Source organism: Phyllobates terribilis, unplaced genomic scaffold (genome assembly GCF_046119375.1).
Source record: "Phyllobates terribilis strain yellow unplaced genomic scaffold, ASM4611937v1 Scaffold_7__3_contigs__length_470593459, whole genome shotgun sequence".
NCBI classification, from domain to species: domain Eukaryota; kingdom Metazoa; phylum Chordata; class Amphibia; order Anura; family Dendrobatidae; genus Phyllobates; species Phyllobates terribilis.
In genome coordinates this window covers 351,833,632-351,855,105 of record NW_027362767.1, presented here as the reverse complement: position 1 = coordinate 351,855,105, position 21,474 = coordinate 351,833,632, and positions in this window count along the sequence as shown.

The window sequence follows — 21,474 nt, the reverse complement described above, 5'->3', positions numbered from 1 at the left end:
CAACCAGCCATCCTCCACTCCATCCATCTGGACCATCGAGCATTGCACGGCACTCATCCGTGAACAAAACAGTTTTTAAATCAGTCTTCATGTAATGTTTGGCCCACTGGAGCCGTTTCTGCTTGTGTGCAGTGGATAGAGGAGGTCGACAGGATGGCGTACGCACAGCTGCAATCCTCTGAAGGACCCTGCATCTTGTTGTTCGGGGGACGTTGGAGGCACCAGCAGCTTCAAAAACTTGTCTGCTACTATGACAAGACGTTTTTGCCGCTGCTCTTTTAACCTGTCGTAATTGACTGTAGGAAAGAGTCCTCAATTTGCCCTTATCAGGACGCACACGTGTGTACTGTGAATCAGCTACATACTTCTTGATTGCCAAGACACTTCATCCTGATCATCGCACAATGTTGATTGTAGTCATGCCTTGACCTAAACACTCCACAATTTGTTGCTTCTCAGCAGCCGACACATCCTTTTTCTTTCCCATTTTGGCAGAAAGTGTAGGCTGCTTAATAATGTGGGACAGCCTTCTTAAGTAGTCTTGCAGTTCATTGGACACACCTGCCAAACTAATTAGTAGAGATGACCGTTGTTCGACTCGAACTGTTCGCCAATCTCAATTTCGAGCTGTTTTGGGCGGTGTTCGAGCCGTTCGGCGAACACGAACGATTTGGGAAAAATTCGGCTGTTCGAGGATATGTTCGATAACTGTTCGTGCACCAAAATCATAACTGGATTTTTTCTCAGTAATGATGAAAATTAATGTTAATACGCAGTTTGAGTGTACAGCGGGGCGGGGGGAGGGGCAGGGGATGGATCTCTGCAGGAAAAATGAAGATCTCCATTTTTTTTTCTCTTTCCCGCATTTACAGTGGGGAGGCTGACAGATTGCACCTATCAGCAGCCGCCACGGAGCGAAGTGCTTTTTTTCACACAAGCAAAGGCATATGTCATTGGCAGTGTATGTCACATGTCCTTGCCCTATAAGACCCAGCCATTTTCCCCGTCGCCACCATTTTCTCACTGCTGCAGCTGCATATTAGATGGCACCGCTGTTGCTGTGTGTGCTATACCTTGTTAATTTCAAAGCAATTTTCGCACAAATCTACAGATAGCTTGGTAGTAGAGAATAGTTGTGATTGCAGTCCTTTTAAGGACTAGGTTACAGCATTTCCTACGATTTTTATCAGGCTGGTCTGTGCTCTTAAATAGTTAGGTTGTGGGAGTAAAGACTAATTGTAATTGCAGTCCTTTTCAGGACTAAGTTACATCAGTTCCTATCAGTTTTTGCCAGGCAGGTCTGTGCCAGTGCTGTGCAAGTTTTTTTCACAGCATTTGGCTGAATCTAGCAAAGCTAATCCATTTTGGCCTATTGCAGAGCGTGTTAGTCAGTGGAGTAGCCTATCTGTGATGCAATAAACACTACCTGTGTATAGAATACCAATTTTTTTACTGCACCTAGTGAAGTAAAACCTTTTGGGCAGAGCATCATTCTATTAGTCCATCTATACTGACCTCCATAAGGTTGCAAATTCAAAATAATTTTTTTTCTGCTTCTAACTCTGAAAAAATATTTGTCCTTCTAGCAGTGTGTGGGACTTGTTCTACTAGGCCATCTATACTGAACTCCATCAGGTTGCAAACTGAATATAATTTTTTTCTGCATCTACCTCGGAAAAAATATTTGGGCTTCTAGCAGTGTGTGGGACTTGTTTTATTAGTCCATCTAAACTGACCTCCATCAGGTTGCAAATTAAAAATAATTTTTATCTGCATTTAGCTCTGAAAAAATATTTGGCCTTCTAGCAGTGTGTGGGACTTGTTCTATTACTCCATCTATACTGACCTCCATCAGGTTGCAAACTGAATATAATTTTTTGTCTGCATCTAGCTCTGAAAAAATATTTGGCCTTCTAGCAGTGTGTGGGACTTGTTCTATTAGTCCATCTATACTGACTTCCATCAGGTTGCAAACTGAATATAATTTTTTTCTGCATCTACCTCTCAAAAAATATTTGGGCTTCTAGCTGTGTGTGGGACTTGTTCTATTAGTCCATCTATACTGACCTCCATCAGGTTGCAAATTGAATATAATTTTTTTCTGCATCTAGCTCTGAAAAAATATTTGGGCTTCTAGCAGTGTGTGGGACTTGGTCTATTAGTCCATCTATACTGACCTCCATCAGGTTGCAAATTGAATATAATATTTTTCTGCCTCTAGCTCTGAAAAAATATTTGGCCTTCTAGCAGTGTGTGGGACTTGTTCTATTAGTCCATCTATACTGACATCCATCAGGTTGCAAACTGAATATAATTTTTTTCTGCATCTACCTCTGAAAAAATATTTGGGCTTCTAGCTGTGTGTGGGATTTGTTCTATTAGTCCATCTATACTGACATCCATCAGGATGCAAATTGAATATAATTTTTTTCTGCATCTAACCCAGCTAATAGTTTTGGCATAGTACCACAGTTTGGCCACTCAGCTCTGCTCGGTTTCCATCCATTGTTTTTTTGTGCAAACAACTCCAGAGTTGTGAATTAGTTAACCACCAAAATGAGTGGAAAAAGGCCTGCTGCTGGTGGAAAGGGGAATAGGCGTGTTGGGAAGGGGAAAAAAGGTTGTGTCCGTGGGGTACGTGTTAAAGCAACAGTAACATCTGCAGAAGAAAGACCATTTTCCAGCCAAACTAAAATGTCTACTTCTTTTAGCGGACAATGTGATAAGATCCCTTTCTTACGGCCACGCCAATCGCTACAAATTCCAGATGAGGCACAAAAACAGCAGGTGCTTCAACGGATATCAAGTGTTCCTTTAAGTGGGCTCTCCTCCACATTAACTTCAACATCACAAATACTCCAGTCCTCAAAGGTATCATCCCAATCGCACTTGCTTCCTCACAGCTCCCAAATCTCCAGCTGCCCGTCTGAGTATGAGGTAGAACAGATGGTTGAGTCTGCAGAGCTGTTTACTCATACTATAGCCTGGGAATCAGAGGTCGGCTCCAGCGCTTCTGTGAATCCAGACGAGGAAATGATCTGCACTGATGTCCAGAATCTTTATGAGTCGGATCCAGGACCAGATGCAGAAGGTTCTGACCATAATGTAGACCCTCATTCCCAAACTGTAACTCCTGTTGGTGGAGACAATGAGGAAGATGATGATGAGACTCAAATACCTGATTGGAGTGACAACTTTAGTTTTTTGTCAGGGCAGGAACAGGTTGGCTCTGATAACGATTGGTGTGATAACGCACAGGGTGATGATGATGAGGTTGGAGATCCCACTTACTGTCAACCCACAGTCAGCCAAGAGATGAGGTCAGCAGAGGAGGTGGAGGAGAATGCTAGTGATGACGAGGTCAGGTTGCACCTTCCTGGACTGAGACGTAGTACTGGAAGCACGTCAACAACTGCATCCTCAAACACAACTCAGCCTCTCACCACAAGTCGTGGTGGCTCTTCAGGTCGCATGGGTGCTAAGCCTTGCATAGCCTGGGCATTTTTTCAGATCGACAAAGACGACCTAACTCGTGTTGTCTGTAATATTTGTCAGCAAAAGCTAAGTAGAGGCCAAAAATTACATAGTTTGAGTACTTCATGCATGAACCGGCACATGGACATGAAGCATAAGTTGCAGTGGGAAGCTCACTGTGCTACAATGCGGTCTAGCCGGCCGGGCCAACCACCGTCTGCCATATCTTGTTCATCCGCGGCCTCTTCATCCTCTGTGACTGGTGGGACAGCAGTCACACCTGCCACCTCTTTACCCGCAACAGCCAGCGTGATTGGCAGGTCATCATTTTCTTTGGAGGTGGTAACACCAGCTGGTGTTGAGCGCTGTCCGACATCGATAGCACCACCTTTGGATCAAGGCAACCTAACATGTCCGCCTGCATCTTCCTCACAGACCGGCAGTTTGCCGGGGACACCCTTATCAACCCCGTCTAAGCACAACAGTCAGCTCTCGGTCCCTCTGATGTGGACAAGTAAAAGACCATTTCCTCCTAGCCATGAGAAAGCTAAGAGGTTGAATTTCACCATCTGCAAGCTCTTGGCTACAGAAATGCTGCCTTTCCGCCTGGTGGACACAAAGGATTTTCGAGAGCTTATGTCCGTCGCAGTGCCCCGGTACCAGATGCCCAGTCGGCACTACTTCTCAAAGAAAGGTTTGACTGCGCTCCACCAGCATGTCGCACACAACCTCACCGCTTCTTTGAGAATCTCTGTGTGTGACAGGGTGCATTTCACCACAGACACTTGGACGAGTAGGCATGGACAGGGGCGTTACATGTCGCTGACTGGGCACTGGGTAACTATGGTGACAGCAGGACAAGGGGCTGCTGTCCAAGTCTTGCCGTCCCCACGAGTTGTGCGTCAATCCTCTTTATCTCAAAGTTCCTCCACTGCTTCTGCCTCCTCAACCTCCTCTTGGTCCTCCACCTGCACCCATAGCCTGTCTGGTCATGCCACAAGCTTCCTAACTGCGCAGAAGGGATCCTGCAAACCTCCTTACTATGCTGGCAGTAGGGCTCAACGTCATCAGGCGGTTTTTACTTTGAAATGTCTGGGAAATGTGAGTCACACAGCTGAGGAGTTGTGTTCAGCTCTGGAGAACCAATTTCATGAATGGTTGTCTCCACTGGACTTGAAACCAAGCAAGGCCGTGTGCAACAATGCTGCAAACCTGGGTGCGGCCCTTCGCCGGGGCAGTGTCACACACGTGCCTTGTATGGCTCATGTGTTGAACCTGGTTGTCCAGCAATTTTTAGCCCACTATCCCGGACTAGATGGCCTTCTGCAGAGGGCACGGACGCTGTGTGCTCACTTCCGCCGTTCGCATCCCGCAGCTCAGCGACTTACATCTCTACTGAAGTCGTTGGGCCTGCCACTTCACCGGCTAAAATGTGATGTGCCTACCCGGTGGAATTCAACTCTGCACATGTTGCAGCGACTGTGGCAGTACCGACAAGCCCTGGTGCAATACGTTCTGACGTACAGCCTGGGCCAACGAGATCCAGAGGTTGGGCAAATCACGCTGGAGGAGTGGTCTCAGATCAGGTACCTATGCACCCTTCTGCACAGTTTTGAAATGGCGACGAAGATGTTTAGTGGTGACGATGCCATTATCAGCATGACTATTCCGGTGATTTACATGCTGGAGCACATGTTAAACAGAATTCGGAGTCAGGAGGTGGCACAAGAGGAGGTGAAGGAAGTAGAGGAGGAGGAGTTGTATGCGGAAGGGCTAACATCTGCAAGGTCCAGACGGTCGGCAGCACCAAGGCGGCAGGCATGTGAGGGTGGGGGAGATGGTTTTACCAGGGCGCATGGTAGCAGCCAAACTAGTGAGGAAGGTGCAGGAGCCCAGGAAGAAGTGGAGGACGAACTGATGGAAGACTCATCAGTAGTGTTGAGCCACCCCCGTAGTGTTCGAGTTCGGTTCGGTTCGTCGAACACCCGTGTGTTCGCCGAACTGTTCGTCGAACTGTTCGTCGAACACCTTCGAACACCGTTAAAACCAATGGCAGGCAAACAAAAACACATAGAAACACATAGAAAGCACCTTCAAAGGTGTCCAAAAGCTGACAAACTGCTCAGAAGACACAACTAACACATGGAAAAGTGACAAGTACATATAGTCATGCGAAAAGAAAAGAGGTGGAGGAGTAAAAGGAGGGGGAGACACAGATATAGGCATGTCATGCCCTTCTAAAATCCAAAAAGTGAGAAGCCGAGACGGCCAGTCCGCTCCTGCCCGTGCCACCTCCGTGTCGCCGGGTTTGTGCCAGAGCCGCGGTGAACCCTGACGGCCAGCCCCCCTCTCCCAATACTGGTGCCTGTCCGCTGGTGGGTCGAGAGAGCCCCCCTGTGGTGGAGGCAGCTCTAAGCTTTTTAATTTAAATTGTCCCTCTAATTTGAATGAATACACTTTAAATCCATTTACAAGGATCTATTGGAGGGCAAGTCTCATGCCAGCAGCCGCGTAATTCCAGCTCCAGTAGCGTCCACTAAAGCTGCTGCAGTTAAAAAGCTTTTATAAGGATCGAGCTCGGCTGTCCACCGCAAGGCATCCTAGTGCCAGTCCCAGCCCCTATGCCTTGGGGTGCCTCCTGATGCTCTTCACTAAGTATCCCGTGGTCCCGAAGCATTTCCTTTGAAAAAATTAAGTGTCCAAACTACAGGTGGTGTAGCTTGCTTAACAGCCGGGATAATCCGCTGACTAGCAGACACTGCTACTAGGCACAAAGTATTTCCTGGGCTAGATGCAGTTAAAAATTTGTAAGTAGATACTCTCGTTGGATGCTGAGAAAGCATTCCATAGAGTCTCCTGGCACGCCATATATGATTCTCTTAAAAAGCTTGGGGTAGGGGTCTAGGGGACCCTTTTATAGCCAAAATCACGGCCCTGTATCACAATACGTCACCTAGGCTGAAGATAAATGGAACTGTAGCACCGAGGGCTCGGTTGCTACAGACGTATTGCACCTCACCCAGAGGTGTGATATCTCACTCTCAGATAAGGATGGAGTGTGGATCAGGACCCGACACCTGCATGCATTACACCACATTGCCGTGGGGCAGGGCGACCAATATGCCCCTGAGATGGGCACGACAGTCCCTGTCCCTGGCTGGAGTGGGGGGAGGGAACACTGAGGAAGGGGAACCCTGCAGTGCAGGAGCAGGGAAGAATCAGTTCCTGGGTGCATTGAGAAGGGAGTATAAAAGGTGGGCACCATCTTAGTTCAGTGCAGAGAAGTCTGAGCAGAAGTGGCAGGGAGCAGGGGCTCTGCATGAGCTCTGCTCCGGAGGCGGGCCTAGTAACAGAGGCCCAGGCCTGCAAGAGGGAGAAGGAAGGAAGAGGAGCGGAGAAGGCTCCAGGAACGAGGAATGAAGGGATCCCAGGGGTGCGGACGGGCGAGTCGCCACCGCACGCCCGAATCCACCTGCGTGGAGGGGTCAGGCCAAAGGGGGAGACCGGTCCCCGAACTAGTGGAGGCAGGAAACGACCCTCAGCTAGAAACCGGAGGCTCTGACATTTTATGTGGCGCAGCCCCTTGCTCCACCCGCTAGGAAGGCACCACATAGGGTCAGGGAAACTGGCGCCAAGTTTACCAAGAGGAGGCCCGAGGCAGCCGGACAGAAGTGTTGGTAAGAAAGGCCAGACAAAGGACACACAAAGGGGGTCCTGTGAAGTGCTCCAAAGTTATCTGGGAGTTGTCTGAGCCCCTCACCTGGTGAGCACAGTACGACGTGGGCAGCCGTTACCTGCAGACGTGGTCTGGATAATAAGAACTGTGAGTAAAGGCCTTGAACTGCATCACTGACTCCGTGTCGTTACTGCTGCTGCCCTGCACCATCACCCCCATCCTCCGCATACACTGCCCTGAGGCTATACTCCTCCCGTGGGGAGTTATGCTACGCTCTGCTGCACCCACAACACCAGCCTTAGCGGTCTGCCCTGTAGCGGCGGTTCACTCTGACCGCAATCCACGGGTGGCGTAGTCGGACATTTAAATATCAAAACCACATAAATAGTTCCGCCACTGGTTTGACCGCCCTGAGCCACGGAACCGGATCGCCGCCACGAAGACTACAACCACCTGCATCCACCAAAAAGGGTCCGGCTCCGGGTGTCCCAAGTAGAGATGAGCGTTGTTCTACTCGAACTGTTCGCCAATCTCAAATTCGAGCTGTTTTGGGCGGTGTTCGAGCCGGTCGGCGAACACGAACAATTTGAGAAAAATTCGGCTGTTCGAGGTTATGTTCGATAACTGTTCGTGCACCAAAATCATAACTGGATTTTTTCTCAGTAATGATGAAAATTAATGTTAATACGCAGTTTGAGTGTACAGCGGGGCGGGGGGAGGGGCAGGGGATGGATCTCTGCAGGAACAATGAAGATCTCCATTTTTTTTTCTCTTTCCCGCATTTGCAGTGGGGAGGTGCAATCTGTCAGCCTATCAGCAGCGCACACACGGAGCGAAGTGCTTTTTTTCACACAAGCAAGGGCATGTGTGATTGGCAGTGTATGTCACATGTCCTTGCCCTATAAGACCAAGCCATTTTCCCCGTCGCCACCATTTTCTCACTGCTGCAGCTGCGTGTTAGATGGCACCGCTGTTGCTGTGTGCGCTATACCTTGTTAATTTCAAGCCAATTTTCGCACAAATATACAGATAGCTTGGGAGTAGGGAATAGTTGTGATTGCAGTCCTTTTAAGGACTAGGTTACAGCATTTCCTACGACTTTTATCAGGCAGGTCTGTGCTCTTAAATAGATAGATTGTGGGAGTAAAGACTAATTGTAATTGGAGTCCTTTTCAGGACTAGGTTACATCAGTTCCTATCAGTTTTTGCCAGGCAGGTCTGTGCCAGTGCTGTGCAAGTTTTTTTCACAGCATTTGGCTGAATCTAGCAAAGCTAATCCTTTTTGGCCTATTGCAGAGTGTGTTAGTCAGTGGAGTAGCCTATCTGTGTTGCAAGATATACCACCTGTGTATAGAATACCAATTTTTTTACTGCACCTAGTGAAGTAAAATCTTTTGAGCATAGCATCATTCTATTAGTCCATTTATACTGACCTCCATCAGGTTGCAAACTGAATATAATTTTTTTCTGCATCTAGCTCTGAAAAAATATTTGGGCTTCTAGCGGTGTGTGGGACTTGGTCTATTAGTCCATCTATACTGACCTCCATCAGGTTGCAAATTAAAAATAATTTTTTTCTGCATCTAGCTCTGAAAAAATATTTGGGCTTCTAGCAGTGTGTGGGACTTGGTCTATTAGTCCATCTATACTGACCTCCATCAGGTTGCAAATTAAAAATAATTTTTTTCTGCATCTAGCTCTGAATAAATATTTGGGCTTCTAGCAGTGTGTGGGACTTGGTCTATTAGTCCATCTATACTGACCTCCATCAGGTTGCAAATTAAAAATAATTTTTTTCTTCATTTATCTCTGAAAAAATATTTGGGCTTCTAGCAGCGTGTGGGACTTGTTCTATTAGTCCATCTATACTGACCTCCATCAGGTTGCAAATTAAAAATAATTTTTTTCTGCATCTAGCTCTGAAAAAATATTTGGGCTTCTAGCAGTGTGTGGGACTTGGTCTATTAGTCCATCTATACTGACCTCCATCAGGTTGCAAATTAAAAATAATATTTTTCTGCATCTAGCTCTGAAAAAATATTTGGGCTTCTAGCAGTGTGTGGGACTTGGTCTATTAGTCCATCTATACTGACCTCCATCAGGTTGCAAATTAAAAATAATTTTTTTCTTCATTTATCTCTGAAAAAATATTTGGGCTTCTAGCAGCGTGTGGGACTTGTTCTATTAGTCCATCTATACTGACCTCCATCAGGTTGCAAATTAAAAATAATTTTTTTCTGCATCTAGCTCTGAAAAAATATTTGGGCTTCTAGCAGTGTGTGGGACTTGGTCTATTAGTCCATCTATACTGACCTCCATCAGGTTGCAAATTAAAAATAATTTTTTTCTGCATCTAGCTCTGAAAAAATATTTGGGCTTCTAGCAGTGTGTGGGACTTGGTCTATTAGTCCATCTATACTGACCTCCATCAGGTTGCAAATTGAATAAAAAAATTTTCTGCATCTAGCTCTGAAAAAATATTTGGGCTTCTAGCAGTGTGTGGGACTTGGTCTATTAGTCCATCTATACTGACCTCCATCAGGTTGCAAATTGAATAAAAAAAATTTCTGCATCTAGCTCTGAAAAAATATTTGGGCTTCTAGCGGTGTGTGGGACTTGGTCTATTAGTCCATCTATACTGACCTCCATCAGGTTGCAAATTAAAAATAATTTTTTTCTGCATCTAGCTCTGAAAAAATATTTGGGCTTCTAGCAGTGTGTGGGACTTGGTCTATTAGTCCATCTATACTGACCTCCATCAGGTTGCAAATTAAAAATAATTTTTTTCTGCATCTAGCTCTGAAAAAATATTTGGGCTTCTAGCAGTGTGTGGGACTTGGTCTATTAGTCCATCTATACTGACCTCCATCAGGTTGCAAATTAAAAATAATTTTTTTCTTCATTTATCTCTGAAAAAATATTTGGGCTTCTAGCAGCGTGTGGGACTTGTTCTATTAGTCCATCTATACTGACCTCCATCAGGTTGCAAATTAAAAATATTTTTTTTCTGCATCTAGCTCTGAAAAAATATTTGGGCTTCTAGCAGTGTGTGGGACTTGGTCTATTAGTCCATCTATACTGAGCTCCATCAGGTTGCAAATTAAAAATAATTTTTTTCTGCATCTAGCTCTGAAAAAATATTTGGGCTTCTAGCAGTGTGTGGGACTTGGTCTATTAGTCCATCTATACTGACCTCCATCAGGTTGCAAATTAAAAATAATTTTTTTCTTCATTTATCTCTGAAAAAATATTTGGGCTTCTAGCAGCGTGTGGGACTTGTTCTATTAGTCCATCTATACTGACCTCCATCAGGTTGCAAATTAAAAATAATTTTTTTCTGCATCTAGCTCTGAAAAAATATTTGGGCTTCTAGCAGTGTGTGGGACTTGGTCTATTAGTCCATCTATACTGACCTCCATCAGGTTGCAAATTAAAAATAATTTTTTTCTTCATTTATCTCTGAAAAAATATTTGGGCTTCTAGCAGCGTGTGGGACTTGTTCTATTAGTCCATCTATACTGACCTCCATCAGGTTGCAAATTAAAAATATTTTTTTTCTGCATCTAGCTCTGAAAAAATATTTGGGCTTCTAGCAGTGTGTGGGACTTGGTCTATTAGTCCATCTATACTGAGCTCCATCAGGTTGCAAATTAAAAATAATTTTTTTCTGCATCTAGCTCTGAAAAAATATTTGGGCTTCTAGCAGTGTGTGGGACTTGGTCTATTAGTCCATCTATACTGACCTCCATCAGGTTGCAAATTAAAAATAATTTTTTTCTTCATTTATCTCTGAAAAAATATTTTTGCTTCTAGCAGCGTGTGGGACTTGTTCTATTAGTCCATCTATACTGACCTCCATCAGGTTGCAAATTAAAAATAATTTTTTTCTGCATCTAGCTCTGAAAAAATATTTGGGCTTCTAGCAGTGTGTGGGACTTGGTCTATTAGTCCATCTATACTGAGCTCCATCAGGTTGCAAATTAAAAATAATTTTTTTCTGCATCTAGTTCTGAAAAAATATTTGGGCTTCTAGCAGTGTGTGGGACTTGGTCTATTAGTCCATCTATACTGACCTCCATCAGGTTGCAAATTAAAAATAATTTTTTTCTGCATCTAGCCCAGCCAATAGTTTTGGCCTAATACCACAGTTTGGCCACTCAGCTCTGCTCGGTTACCATCCATTGTTTTTTTGTGCAAACAACTCCAGAGTTGTGAATTAGTTAACCACCAAAATGAGTGGAAAAAGGCCTGCTGCTGGTGGAAAGGGGAATAGGCGTGTTGGGAAGGAGAAAAAAGGTTGTGTCCGTGGGGTAGGTGCAGAAGAAAGACCATCTTCCAGCCAAACTAAAATGTCTACTTCTTTTAGCGGACAATGTGATAAGATCCCTTTCTTACGGCCACGCCAATCGCTACAAATTCCAGATGAGGCACTAAAACAGCAGGTGCTTCAACGGATCTCAAGTGCTCCTTTAAGTGGGCTCTCCTCCACATCAACTTCAACATCACAAATACTCCAGTCCTCAAAGGTGTCACCCAAATCGCACTTGCTTCCTCACAGCTCCCAAATCTCCAGCTGCCCGTCTGAGTATGAGGTAGAACAGATGGTTGAGTCTTCAGAGCTGTTTACTCATACTATAGCCTGGGAATCAGAGGTCGACTCCAGCGCTTCTGTGAATCCAGACGAGGAAATGATCTGCACTGATGCCCAGAATCTTTATGAGTCGGATCCAGGACCAGACGCAGAAGGTTCTGACCATAATGTAGACAATCATTCCCAAACTGTAACTCCTGTTGGTGGAGACAATGAGGAAGACGATGATAAGACTCAAATACCTGATTGGAGCGACAACTTTAGTTTTTTGTCAGGGCAGGAACAGGTTGGCTCTGAGGACGACGGGTGTGATAACGCACAGGGTGATGATGATGAGGTCGGAGATCCCACTTACTGTCAACCCACAGTCAGCCAAGAGATGAGGTCAGCAGAGGAGGTGGAGGAAGATGCTAGTGACGACGAGGTCAGGTTGCGCCTTCCTGGACAGAGACGTAGTACTGGAAGTACGTCAACAACTGCATCCTCAAACACAACTCTGCCTCTCACCACAAGTCGTGGTGGCTCTTCAGGTCGCATGGGTGCTAAGCCTTGCATAGCCTGGGCATTTTTTCAGATCGATAAAGATGACCCAACTCGTGTTATCTGTAACATTTGTCAGCAAAAGCTAAGTAGAGGCCAAAAAATACATAGTTTGAGTACTTCATGCATGAACCGGCACATGGACATGAAGCATAAGTTGCAGTGGGAAGCTCAGTGTGCTACAATGCGGCCTAGCCGGCCGGGCCAATCACCGTCTGCCATATCTTGTGCATCCGCGGCCTCTTCATCCTCTGTGACTGGGGGGACAGCAGTCACACCTGTTTTGGGGCGCAGACCTGCCACCTCTTTACCCGCAACAGCCAGCGTGATTGGCAGGTCATCATTTTCTTTGGAGGTGGTAACACCAGCTGGTGTTGAGCGCTGTCCGACATCGATAGCACCACCTTTGGATCAAGGCAACCTAACATGTCTGCCTGCATCTTCCTCACAGACCGGCAGTTTGCCGGGGACACCCTTATCAACCCCGTCTAAGCACAATAGCCAGCCCTCGGTCCCTCAGATGTGGACAAGTAAAAGACCATTTCCTCCTAGCCATGAGAAAGCTAAGAGGTTGAATTTCACCATCTGCAAGCTCTTGGCTACAGAAATGCTGCCTTTCCGCCTGGTGGACACAGAGGATTTTGGAGACCTTATGTCCGTCGCAGTGCCCCAGTACCAGATGCCCAGTCGGCACTACTTCTCAAAGAAAGGTGTGCCTGCGCTCCACCAGCATGTCGCACACAACATCACCGCTTCTTTGATAAACTCTGTGTGTGACAGGGTGCATTTCACCACAGACACTTGGACGAGTAGGCATGGACAGGGGCGTTACATGTCGCTGACTGGGCACTGGGTAACTATGGTGACAGCAGGACAAGGGGCTGCTGTCCAAGTCTTGCCGTCCCCACGAGTTGTGCGTCAATCCTCTTTATGTCAAAGTTCCTCCACTGCTTCTGCCTCCTCAACCTCCTCTCGGTCTTCCACCTGCACCCAAAGCCTGTCTGGTCATGCCACAAGCTTTCTAACTGCGCAGAAGGGATCCTGCACACCTCCTTACTATGCTGGCAGTAGGGCTCAACGTCATCAGGCGGTTTTTACATTGAAATGTCTGGGAAATGTGAGTCACACAGCTGAGGAGTTGTGGTCAGCTCTGGAGAACCAATTTCATGAATGGTTGTCTCCACTGGACCTGAAACCAGGGAAGGCCGTGTGCGACAATGCTGCAAACCTGGGTGCGGCCCTTCGCCGGGGCAATGTCACACACGTGCCTTGTATGGCTCACGTGTTGAACCTGGTTGTCCAGCAATTTTTAGCCCACTATCCCAGACTAGATGGCCTTCTGCAGAGGGCACGGTCGCTGTGTGCTCACTTCCGCCGTTCGCATCCCGCAGCTCAGCGACTTACATCTCTACAGAAGTCGTTGGGCCTGCCACTTCACCGGCTAAAATGCGATGTGCCTACCCGGTGGAATTCAACTCTGCACATGTTGCAGCGACTGTGGCAGCACCGACAAGCCCTGGTGCAATACGTTCTGACGTATAGCCTGGGCCAACCAGATTCAGAGGTGGGGCAAATCACGCTGGAGGAGTGGTCTCAGATCAGGAACCTATGCACCCTTCTGCACAGTTTTGAAATGGCGACGAAGATGTTTAGTGCTGACGATGCCATTATCAGCATGACTATTCCGGTGATTTACATGCTGGAGCACATGTTAAACAGAATTCGGAGTCAGGTGGTGGCACAAGAGGAGGTGGAGGAAGTAGAGGAGGAGGAGTTGTATGCGGAAGGGCTAACATCTGCAAGGTCCAGACGGTCGGCAGCACCAAGGCGGCAGGCATGTGAGGGTGGGGGAGATGGTTTTACCAGGGCGCATGGTAGCAGCCAAACTAGTGAGGAAGGTGCAGGAGCCCAGGAAGAAGTGGAGGACGAACTGATGGAAGACTCATCAGATGAGGGAGACCTTGATCACATTTCTGTTGTGCGAGGTTGGGGGGAGAGGACAGAGGAAGGAAGCATGATTGCTACCTCGCCACCAACACAACAGGGACTTGGTGCTCCTGGATGCGCAACACACATGAGTGCCTTCTTGCTGCACTACCTGCAACATGACCCTCGAATTGTGAGAATTAGAAATAATCCTGACTACTGGGTTGCCACACTGTTAGATCCCCGGTACAAAAGTAAATTTGCAGAAATTATTCCTGCCATAGAAAGGGATGCACGCATGCAGGAGTATCAGCAGAGACTGTTGCAGAATGTTACATGTGCTTTTCCACAAAATACCAGTGGTGCACGTAGTGAATCTCACAGTTCCATCTTGCTAACCGTGGGACCGTCAAGTGTTCAGCACTCAAACCGTAACAGAACCACAGTATCTGCTGGTAACATCAATTTTGCGGAATAATTTCACCACTTTTTTAGCCCATCCTTTGCAAGGCCACAGGAGACAAGAAGTCTGACACATAGTCAACGCCTAGAGACGATGGTACAGGAGTATCTCCAAGTAAACATTGAAGCCACGACTGTGTCACTGGACCCTTGCTCTTTTTGGGCTTCCAATCTGGATAAATGGCCGGAGCTAGCCACTTACGCCTTGGAGATCTTGTCATGCCCCGCAGCCAGCGTTCTGTCTGAACGTGTGTTCAGCGCTGCTGGTGGTGTGCTGACAGATAAGCGCACGCGGCTCTCCACTGATAATGTAGACAGACTCACGTTCATAAAGATGAACAAATCATGGATCCGAAACGACTTTCTACCCCTGTGTCATCCTGGGGAGAGTAAAAGCTTGATGATTGGTTAAAATCACCCTACCAACCGTTTTAAGCTTTCAAATTACTAATCATGTTTATCTGTATCTTGACTGGAAAATAATTTGGGCTTTGTAGCAGTGTGCAGCACTGATCCTATTAGGCCATCTATAATAAGCTTCACCAGATTTAAAATTAAAAATAATTTTTAGCTGCATCTAGCCCGGAAAATAATTTTGGGGCTCCGAGATGCGCAAGACACATAAGTGCCTTCTTGCTGCACTACCTGCAGCATGACCCTCATATTGTCAAAATTCGAAGTAATCATGACTACTGGGTTGCCACACTCTTAGATCCCCCAAACTTTTCGATCAACCTTTTCATTTTAATAAAGACCAAAAAAATGGTCATTTTTGAAATTATAAGCATTAGCAGGTTGTTAGAAACTGAAATCAAACAGTTTTCAACTCAAAACTTTATTCTAGGTGATGCTACATTTTCACATAGGACCCCTTGTTCGAAAGGAGCTTCTGAACTCTCTCGTCCATTGAATTTGTCAGGTTTTGGATGGTTTCTGCTTCAATTGTTTTGCATGAGGACAGAATACCCTCCCAGAGCTGTTGCTTAGATGTGAACTGCCTCCCGCCATCATAGACACTCCTTTTAATGATGCTCCAAAGGTTCTGAATGGGGTAGAGGTCAGGGGAGCATGGGGGTCACACCATAAGTTTGTCCCCTTTTATGCCCATATCAGCCAGAGATGCAGATGTTTTATGTGCAGCATGAGATGGTGCATTATCATGCAGAAAAATGATCTTGCTGTGAAATACACGGTTCTTCTTCTTGAACCATGGCAGGAAGTGCTGTTTGAGAAAATCCACATACATTATGGAGTTCATCTTTTGCGCCTTCAGGGATCCTAAAGGGGCCGATAATCTCTCTCCCCATGATTCCAGCCCAAAACATTACTCCACCTCCTCCTTGTTGGCGCTGTAGCCGTGTTTGCGTGGGGTGTCCATCAACCAGCCATCCTCCACTCCATTCATCTGGACCATCGAGCGCTGCACGGCACTCATCCGTGAACAAAACAGTTTTGAAATCAGTCTTCATGTAATGTTTGGCCCACTGGAGCCGTTTCTGCTTGTGTGAAGTGGATAGAGGAGGTCGACAGGATGGCATATGCACAGCTGCAAACCTCTGAAGGACCCTGCATCTTGTTGTTCGGGGGACGTTGAAGGCACCAACAGCTTCAAAAACTTGTCTGCTGCTATGACAAGGCTTTTTTGCAGCTGCTCCTTTAACCTGACGTAATTGCCTGTAGGAAAGAGTCCTCAATTTGCCCTTATCAGCACGCACACGTGTGTACTGTGAATCAGCTACATACTTCTTGATTGCCAAGACACTTCATCCTGATCATCGCACAATGTTGATTGCATTCATGCCTTGACCTAAACACTCCACAATTTGTTGCTTCTTAGCAGCCGACACATCCTTTTCCTTTCCCATTTTGGCAGAAAATGAAGGCTGCTTAATAATGTGGGACAGCCTTCTTTATTAGTCTTGCCTTTCATTGGACACACCTGCCAAACTAATTAGCACAGGTGTCTGCAATTGCTTACAGTGATATAAAGAGCCCTGACACGCATCACCATCAATGAGTTTAACTGACAAACAAACAAATTCTTCCCTTATCCCTCCTAAACACTTTTTGCATAATAATTTGGAACACAGTGTACATGTGCTTTTCCACAAAACACCAGTGGTTCACGGAGTGAATCTTACAGTTCTAACTTGCCAACCGTGGTCTGTATGGAGTTGTTCAATAAAGGGCCCAAAATTAAGATAACATAGATGGGAGAGGTCTCTATCAATAGGAATTCCTAAGTTTTTGATACCCTGTGAGGGCCAGGCAAAGGGAAAGTTGGACTGGATGGAATCCTGTATGGATTTGGGGAGGGAGACATCGAGGGCCTCAGACTTCGCTGCATTGATTTTAAAATTTGACCATATAACAAAGTGATCTATTTCAGCCATAACATCAGGGATGGATATATGTGATTGAGTGATATATACTAGGACATCATCAGCAAATAGAGAGCACTTGTACTCGGTGCCTCCCACCTCAATCCACCTAATATTGGGGTTATGGTGAATTGATGAGAGCAGGTGCTCCATCACTAGGATGTATAAAAGAGGGGACAGAGGACATCCCTGCCTTGTCCCATTGGTGATTATGAAAGGTGATGAAAATGTTCTGACGCGCCCCCTGGGACTTGGGACACCCGGAGCCGGACCCTTTTTGGTGTATGCTGGCGGTTGTAGTCTCCGTGGCGGCGACCCGGTTCCGTGGCTAAGGGCGGTCAAACCAATGGCGGAACTATTTATGTGGTTTTGATGTTTAAATGTCCGACTATGCCACCCGTGGATTGCGGTCAGAGTGAACCGCCGCTGCATGGCAGACCGCTGAGGCTGGTGTTGTGGGTGCAGCAGAGCGTAGCATAACTCCCCACGGGAGGAGTATAGCCTCAGGGCAGTGTATGCGGAGGATGGGGTTGATGGTGCAGGGCAGCAGCAGTAACGACACGGAGTCAGTGATGCAGTCCAGGGACTTTACTCACAGTTCTTATTATCCAGACCACGTCTGCAGGTAATGGCTGCCCACGTCGTACTGTGCTCACCAGGTGAGGGGCTCAGACAACTCCCAGATAACTTTGGAGCTCTTCACAGGACCCCCTTTGTGTGTCCTTTGTCTGGCCTTTCTTACCAACCCTTCTGTCTGGCTGCCTCGGGCCTCCTCTTGGTAAACTTGGCTCCAGTTTCCCTGACCTTATGTGGTGCCTTCCTAGCGGGTGTAGCGAGGGGCTGCGCCACATGAAATGTCACAGCCTCCGGTTTCTAGCTGAGGGTCGTTTCCCTTCCTCCACTAGTTTCGGGGACCGGTCTCCCCCTTTGGCCTGACCCCTCCACGCAGGTGGATTCGGGCGTGTGGTGGCGACTCGCCCATCCGCACCCCTGGGATCCCTTCATTCCTCGTTCCTGGAGCCTTCTCCGCTACTCTTCCTTCCTTCTCCCTCTTCCAGGCCTGGGCCTCTGTTACTAGGCCCGCCTCTGCAGCAGAGCTCATGCAAAGCCCCTGCTCCCAGTCACTTCTGCTCAGACTTCTCTGCACTGAACTAATATGGTGCCCACCTTTTATACTCCCTTCTCAATGCACCCAGGAACTGCTTCCTCCCTGCTCCTGCACTACAGTGTTCCCCTTCCTCAGTGTTCCCTCCCCCCACTCCAGCCAGGGACAGGGACTGTCGTACCCATCTCAGGGGCATATTGGTCGCCCTGCCCCAAGGCAATGGGGTGTAATTCATGCAGGTGTCGCGTCCTGATCCACACTCCATCCTTACCTGAAAGTGAGATATCACACCTCTGGGTGAGGTGCAATACCTCTGTAGCAACCGAGCCCTCAGGGTGCTACCGTTCCATTTATCTTCAGCCTAGGTGACATATTGCGATACAGGGCCGTGATTTTGGCTATAAAGGGTCCCCTCGACCTCTACCCCAAACTTTTTAAGAGGATAATATATGGTGTGCCAGGAGACTCTATGGAATGCTTTCGAAGCATCCAGCGAGAGTATCTAATTACACATTTTTAACTGCATCTAGCCCAGGAAATACTTTGTGCCTAGTAGCAATGTCTGCTAGTCAGCGGATTATCCCGGCTGTTAAGCAAGCTACACCACCTGTAGTTTGGACACTTAATTTTTTCAAAGGAAATGCTTCGGGACCACGGGATACTCAGTGAAGAGCATCAGGAGGCACCCCAAGGCTTATTGGCTGGGACTGGCAGTAGGATGCCTTGCTGTGGACAGCCGAGCTCGATCCTTATCAAAGCTTTTTAACTGCAGCAGCTTTAGTGGACGCTACTGGAGCTGGAATTATGTGGCTGCTGGCATGAGACTTGCCCTCCAATAGATCCTTGTAAATGGATTTAAAGTGTATTCATTTAAATTAGAGAGACAATTTAAATTAAAAAGCTTAGAGCTGCCTCCACCACAGGGGGGCTCGCTCGACCCACCAGCGGACAGGCACCAGTATTGGGAGAGGTGGGCTGGCCGTCAGGGTTCACCGAGGCTCTGGCACAAACCCGGCGACACGGAGGTGGCGCGGGCAGGAGCGGACTGGCCGTGTCGGCTTCTCACTTTTTGGATTTTAGAAGGGCATGACATGCCTACATCTGTGTCTCCCCCTCCTTTTACTCCTCCACCTCTTTTCTTTTCGCATGACTATATGTACTTGTCACTTTTCCATGTGTTAGTTATGTCTTCTGAGCAGTTTGTCTGCTTTTGGACACCTTTGAAGGTGTTTTCTATGTGTTTCTATGTGTTTTTGTTTGCCTGCCATTGGTTTTAACGGTATTTGAAGGTGTTCGATGAACAGTTCCACGAAGAGTTCGGCGAACACACGGGTGTTCGACGAACCGAACCGAACTCGAACACTATGGGGGTGGCTCAACACTACTAATTAGCACAGGTGTCTGCAATTGCTTACAGTGATATAAGGAGCCCTGACACACATCACCATCTATGAGTTTAACTGACAAACAAACAAATTCTTCCCTTATCACTCCTAAACACTTTTTGCATAATAATTTGGAACACAGTGTACATGTGCTTTTCCACAAAACACCAGTGGTTCACGTAGTGAATCTTACAGTTCTAACTTGCCAACCGTGGTCTGTATGGAGTTGTTCAATAAAGGGCCCAAAATTAAGATAACATAGATGGGAGAGGTCTCTATGAATAGGAATTCCAAAGAATTTGATACCCTGTGAGGGCCAGGCAAAGGGAAAGTTGGACTGGATGGAATCCTGTATGGATTTAGGGAGGGAGACATTGAGGGCCTCAGACTTTGCTGTATTGATTTTAAAATTTGACCATGTAACAAAGTGATCTATTTCAGCCATAACAGCAGGGATGGATCAATGTGATTAAGTGATATATACTAGGAAATCATCAGCAATTAGAGAGCACTTGTACTCGGTGCCTCCCACCTCAATCCACCTAATATTGGGGTTATGGCGAATTGATGAGAGCAGGTGCTCCGTCACTAGGATGTATAAGAGAGGGGACAGAGGACATCCCTGCCTTGTCCCATTGTTGATTATGAAAGGTGATGAAAATGTTCTGACGCGCCCCCTGGGCCTTCGGACATCTGGAGCCGGACCCTTTTTTGGTGGATGCTGGTTGTTGTAGTCTCCGTGGAGGCGACCCGGTTCCGTGGCTCAGGGCGGTCAAACCAGTGGCGGAACTATTTATGTGGTTTTGATGTTTAAATGTCCGACTACGCCACCCGTGGATTGCGGTCAGAGTGAACCGCCGCTGCATGTCAGACCACTGAGGCTGGTGTTGTGGGTGCAGCAGAGCCTAGCATAACTCCCCACGGGAGGAGTATAGCCTCAGGGCAGTGTTTGTGGAGGATGGAGGTGATGGTGCAGGGCAGCAGCAGTAACGACACGGAGTCAGTGATGCAGTCCAGGGCCTTTACTCTCAGTTCTTATTATCCAGACCACTTCTGCAGGTAACGGCTGCCCACGTCGTACTGTGCTCACCAGGTGAGGGGCTCAGACAACTCCCAGATAACTTTGGAGCGCTTCACAGGACCCCACTTTGTGTGTCCTTTGTCTGGCCTTTCTTACCAACCCTTCTGTCCGGCTGCCTAGGGCCTCCTCTTGGTTAACGTGGCGCCAGTTTCCCTGACTCTATGTGCTGCCCTCCTAGCGGGTGTAGCGAGGGGCTGCGCCACATAAAATGTCACAGCCTCCGGTTTCTAGCTGAGGGTCGTTTCCCGCCTCCACTAGTTTCGGGGACCGGTCTCCCCCTTTGGCCTGACCCCTCCACGCAGGTGGATTCGGGCGTGCGGTGGCAACTCGCCCGTCCACACCTCTGGGTTCCCTTCATTCCTCGTTCCTAGAGCCTTCTCCGCTACTCTTCCTTCCTTCTCCCTCTTCCATGCCTGGGCCTCTGTTACTAGGCCCGCCTCTGGAGCAGAGCTCATGCAGAGCCCCTGCTCCCTGTCACTTCTGCTCAGACTTCTCTGCACTGAACTAAGATGGTGCCCACCTTTTATACTCCCTTCTCAATGCACCCAGGAACTCCTGCACTACAGGGTTCCCCTTCCTCAGTGTTCCCTCCCCCCACTCCAGCCAGGGACATGGACTGTAGTGCCCTTCTCAGGGGCATATTGGTCGCCCTGCCCCACGGCAATGTGGTGTAATGCATGCAGGTGTCGGCGTCCTGATCCACACTCCATCCTTACCTGAGAGTGAGATATCACACCTCTGGGTGAGGTGCAATACCTCTGCAGCAACCGAGCCCTCAGGGTGCTACAGTTCCATTTATCTTCAGCCTAGGTGACGCATTGCGATACAGGGCCATGATTTTGGCTATAAAAGG